This window comes from Cavia porcellus, unplaced genomic scaffold, assembly GCF_034190915.1.
Source record: "Cavia porcellus strain 051 isolate PalLab524CR breed Dunkin Hartley unplaced genomic scaffold, mCavPor4.1 scaffold_12, whole genome shotgun sequence".
NCBI lineage: Eukaryota > Metazoa > Chordata > Mammalia > Rodentia > Caviidae > Cavia > Cavia porcellus.
The window spans coordinates 64,114,969-64,120,207 of NW_026947495.1; the positions used below are offsets into that span (position 1 = coordinate 64,114,969).

Consider the following 5,239-nt stretch of genomic DNA (forward strand, 5'->3'; position numbering starts at 1 on the left):
AGAGAAAGAAGGGAAAAAAAGGAAAGAAGCAAAAAGAGAGAAAATGAAAGAAATTTAGAAATCAAGCCAAATGTATAAAATATTGCTTTCTTGATACTAGATATTTGTTTTAAATTTTTGACCCTCTCATTTAGAAATTGAGCAATCAGACTTTATATAATTTGCTTGACTTTAATGTGTTCAAAACCACTGAGCATTAAGTAGGTTCCCAGAGAAATTTTCATATAGGTGACTTCCATTTGATGATGGTATTTCCTAAGGCATTTAAAGAGAAGTGAGAAAAAGGTTACAGTAAAACTTTGGTCATAAGCAACCATTTCTAATAAATTTTAACTTGATAAGTGAACAGTGTCCTTCGACAAGAGTACATGATGCTGAGTAGCACCTGCTCACAACTGAGCCCTGGTTCCTCTCCTCTCTTTTCCTCCTGTCCCCTCCTCTCTCCCTTCTTCTCCTCTCTTCTCTCCTCCTTACTTTTCACCACTTCTCTCTCCACCTGCAGGACTGATATTATGTTAGAGATCTTGTTTCCAGAGAAGGAAGGAAGAAAAAAACAGAGGATCCCTGACTTCAAATGAGGTTAGGGAGATGTGCAAAATGTGGGAAATAGTGAAAATGTAGTAGAAAACACCACGCAAATAAGGCTGGAGCAGTACAAGTGACAGCTCTGTTTAACAATACAATGTCACATTTCTGCAAAATCCCCAAAAGCAGGCAAAAATAACTGTCATTGAATAAGTCCTTGTTAAACCTGCACACAAGAAAAAGATTCCACTGAGCTAATAGAGAGCAGAGAGCAGCAATTCCATTACTGATATTGAAAGTTGTCACTGTAACCCTCCTTTTTCCTGTCTCCCTCACATCAGCCTTCAAGGTTTTCAGAGGCAAGTGCAAGTTAATTTTCTTATCAATATATTTTGTATTTCCTTTATGATTTTGCATTGCAATCATCTTCATATGAGTACTTGGGGGTTGTAGAACAAATCTTCTAATTTTCCATTATTTTTTACAGGGAAAGTTGCTTTGATATACAAGTGCTTTGGATTACAAGCATGTTTCCAGAATGAGTTTGCTCACAAACGAAGGCTTTACTGTATTTTGGTTTGTATGTTTGGGTTTTTTTGTTGTTTCTCTGTCTCTCTGTCTCTCTGTCTGTCTCATCTCTCTCTCTCCCTTCCTCCTTCCCTTTCTCTCTTTCTCTTTTTTTAATCTCAGCTTTTTTTCTCTTTCTCTTTCTTTCTTTCTTTCTTTCTTTCTTTCTTCCTTTCGTTCTTTCTTTCTTTCTTTCACCCTTTTTCTTTTTCTCTCTTTCTTCCCAGTTGCTTAGCTATTACTGTGCTATACTATTGCCAGGAGTGGATTTATGATCTGTCAATCAACAGCCATGGTCAGATAATTAGCCATTAACATCCTTCACTGGCACCGTGATGAAAATTCTGTCACAACTTGCAAGAGATCCCCTTGAAGATGAAACTGAAAGAGATTGTGGCCACATGTTGTTGCAAACCTGTATTCATTACACCTCCTGACTGCATGTCATATAAGAGAGGCCAAACAGATGTGTAAAAATAGCTGTTTAACAGGGGGAAAATACTGTAAAATTGTTTATGGCAGGACAGCGGGTTCTTATAGGCAAAGTAAATTACAAATAGATTTCTCAATTACTTTTTAAAGCCTGGTATTTGATTCTTATATAACAGTCAAAAATCAATTTTGCATGGAATTTATGTGAATGCCTCATTATTAATAAAACAGCGGTTGGCGGCTGCTACTTCCTCCCCATAACGACAGTACGCAGTGGGGAAGCGCTCACGTGCCAGACTATGCAATCCTTTATCTTTTCACCCTCTGGTTCAGCATCATAAAAAAGAAAAAGAAGAGATGAATCACAAGCAGATTTTAGGCAAAGCCTTTTGGCAGTACCTACTGCAAGGAACCCAGAATGGTGTCCGGACTGTACTCAGTAAAGTCTTGGTTCCCCATTTCCTGCTCATGTAATACATTAAGGGCTTTTTAAAACAAACTTTTAATCAAGAAAATCACTCTCAGGGTTGAAAAAGTCATTGAATTCCATCTCTCGCTCTACCCTGTCCAGAGCCCACCTCAGCACTGGAGTTTCCTGTCATCCACACACACTGATATAAAATATTTGGAAAGCACCATTTTTCTCTTTACCAATGGTGATTTTCACTCATAAAAGTCTTTGTTTCTGACCCACAGGTTTTGAGCATGCAACAAGCATATCCAATGCAATGAAAAGCAAATAAATAAACTTTTATGTTTGACAACTGACATTCGGAAATGCTCATCTTTGAGGTTAAAAACAGTTCAGTGGCAGCCATGTGCTCTTCTTCTATGGGTCCACACCTCAAAAATGCCAACAAGGGAGATGGCAGGAGGTGCGCTGGGTATTTGTGGCATGTTCCAGAGACTTATCTCTCCTTGGTTTGAATTTCTGCTTGATTCACAATCAGACTTGGCAACTGGGGGCAAGTTGTGGGTAATACTCTTATTGAGCCCTGAGCTTCCATGCCAGCAGCTAGTTAGGAATACAGGATTAACACAATCATTGAGCTGATCCCAAAAAGCTATGGTGAGATTCAGTTTAGAAATTCTATTTCAAACAGGCATGAACTTTTAAGATACACAATGCAAAAGTTTATTTAAGAATGAAAGTCCATCCTTAGGGAGAGGGTCTTCCATACTGGTTTCTTTTTAAGGACTATTTTTGATATATGATTGAGAAACAAAATATCTTAAATATTATCAAATTATTACAAGGCTTAAGAAGTTATTTTGTCACCAGGTATAATGGTGCATGCTTGTAATCCCAGCACACTAGGAGGCTGACACAGAAGGGTCCCAACTTTGAACTCCACCTCGGCAACAGCAAGACTGTCTCAAAATAAAGAACAAAAGGGCAGGAGATGAAACTCAGTGTGAAAGCCTTGGGTTGAAACCCCAAAAAGCAAAACATAGCAAACAAAAACTTAATCTTTTATTCTACTGTGAACTTTTTACATGGTTCATCTGATGTAACTTGTTTTTATTAAGAATCACATAGTTGATCTAAACAAAGTAAGTAAAATCAGTATTGTTCATTGTTTTTGAAGAAAGGTTCCTCCCCCCCGCCCCGCCCCACCAAGCCAAATTTACTTTGAGGTTTACTATACACATGCTGCTGACAAATTTAAAGAGAAAGTTGTCCATCTCTAACTGAGGTTGCTTGCATGAATTGTTCCAGTCCCTCACACATCTCTGTCTTGTACCCTTTGTGACTTTATAGTTCCTCTGGCAACAGAAGCCTGTCAGGTTCTCCCCTTGGGCTCAGATACATGACATAGTCTGGTGATGGAATAAGAGGGAACTACAGATGTTCCACTGCAAGAGGCTTTGCGTGTTTTTGCTTATACCTCTTCTTTCTGGCACTGCCATAACAAAGACATCCCTGGGCTAGCTAGGTACCCAAAAGAAGGATGACAGACATATGGAACAAGGTCAAGTCACCCAGAGAATTCCAAATTAGACTGGGAAGCACCCAGGCACAGAGGGTGCCCAGCCAAGATCAACTACACTTTGCAGATGTAGGAAGAAAAAAAGTCTACTATTGTAAGTCACTGAGACATTGTGACTGACGCAGAAATTTTATGACAATAGCTAAAACACATTTGCCTTTCTTAATACTGATAGTGATGACAATTTAGACATTGCCAAACTTTAAACACTATGATCATCTAGTCTTCCTCACCTTTGTCAGCACGAGTGCCAGCTGATCTTGAGTTGTTATAATGTTATTAATTATTATTATTTAGTAAACAATCTCTTCATGTTCTCTCAGTAGTGTAGCTTTCAAACCCTGGTGTGCCAAGAACCACCTATAGTCCTTCTTAAGACACAGATGGCTGAGCACCAGCTCCAGAGTTCCTGATTCGTTAGCCTGGCATTGGCCTGGGCCCTAAACTGAGCGTGTCTCACACATTCCTGGGTAGTGCTGATGCTGCTGGTTCACACTGGGCCACGCTGTGAGAACTATTCCCTTCGGCTATTGAGGGTTAAGTACAAGGTTGCTTAACCCTCTATATTTTCCCAAGGCACATTTTTCTATTACTTCTCCAGCTGACCAATAAACAAATGGGGCCTGAGCCAAGATTATGCAGCCCTCCAGATGTGCTCCCTCTGGAAGAAGCGATCTCTGCAGCAAAGAGCAAGCGAGGTTGCCAAGCCACACAGCAAGGACTCAGCACCACCTTGGGCTGTGAACTTAGAGTCATCCCAATGGTGTGAGAAGCTTCCTGGTCCACATCCAGGCTGGCAACTGTTTGGGAGGATGACAGAGAGGTCATGGTTCTTCTCAGAGTCCACCTCCAAGTACTCATTCTTAAATTCCTCAATGCAGAACACAGAGGTTTCGGTGTCAGGAAAAAAATCTTAAGCCTATCAATTTAAATGTGTGCAATCAATTTCACTCTCAAGTCCCCAGGCAGGTACCCTTCATTTCCTTCCCCCAGCTGTGGGCACAGTGATCCCCTGCTGGGAAAACAGAGCAGCCTCCGCCTGAGTTCCTTTTCACAATGGCCTGAAGTCATTCGCTGGTCCACGGCTCCTCATATCAGCAAGGGCTGGCAAGAATCTGGGTCCTCCAGTAATGTTTATTTGCAGTGCTGCCTCAGAACGTGACACATTAAAAAGCTGTCCTTTGAAACTTAACTTTTTAAAAAACACAATGGGAAAATAGCACACAATTATAGAGAACTGGCCAGCCTGTTCACCTTTCATGTCCTCTTTTCTTTCTTTTTTGCTTTTTAAATAAAGCAAGGTTTTCATCTGGTAACTGCTGAGTTATTCTAACTCATTGACTGTGCTTTGAAGAAGGGTAGGGTTGCCTTTGAGGTGTGTGTGAACAGTGAGGGGAATATCTGGTGCTTTTCTGCTCAGAGCCTAGAGAGTAGCAGGAAATATTTCCAATCTGTTTTATGGAAGCAGTTTGACGCTATCTTAAAATTCTTTTTATTTTGCAAAATTTTTCATGAGAATCTTGATGGCTCAGAGAGTGGATATGATCAAAGCACATTGAATTTTTTGAAAATGTCACAGTGAAACACTGTTTCTTACAAGTAATACGCACTGGTGATTATAATAAAATTTCTTAACTTGTGCAGAAAAAACAAAACACAATTAAACACAATTTTTCCTAAAATTAAAATTATTTACCATTTGACACATTAAAACCAGTGTCTTC

The 5,239-nt window shown here is 39.8% G+C and overlaps 1 long non-coding RNA gene across 1 annotated transcript; it reads left to right on the top strand.

The window, feature by feature from the left end:
- Positions 1 to 1,010: 1,010 nt before the first annotated feature.
- On the top strand, positions 1,011 to 1,664 carry LOC134478214 (uncharacterized). The gene is made up of 2 exons (XR_010050701.1): positions 1,011 to 1,101; positions 1,320 to 1,664. It is a non-coding gene; the product is annotated as an uncharacterized LOC134478214 (long non-coding RNA).
- Positions 1,665 to 5,239: the final 3,575 nt, after the last annotated feature.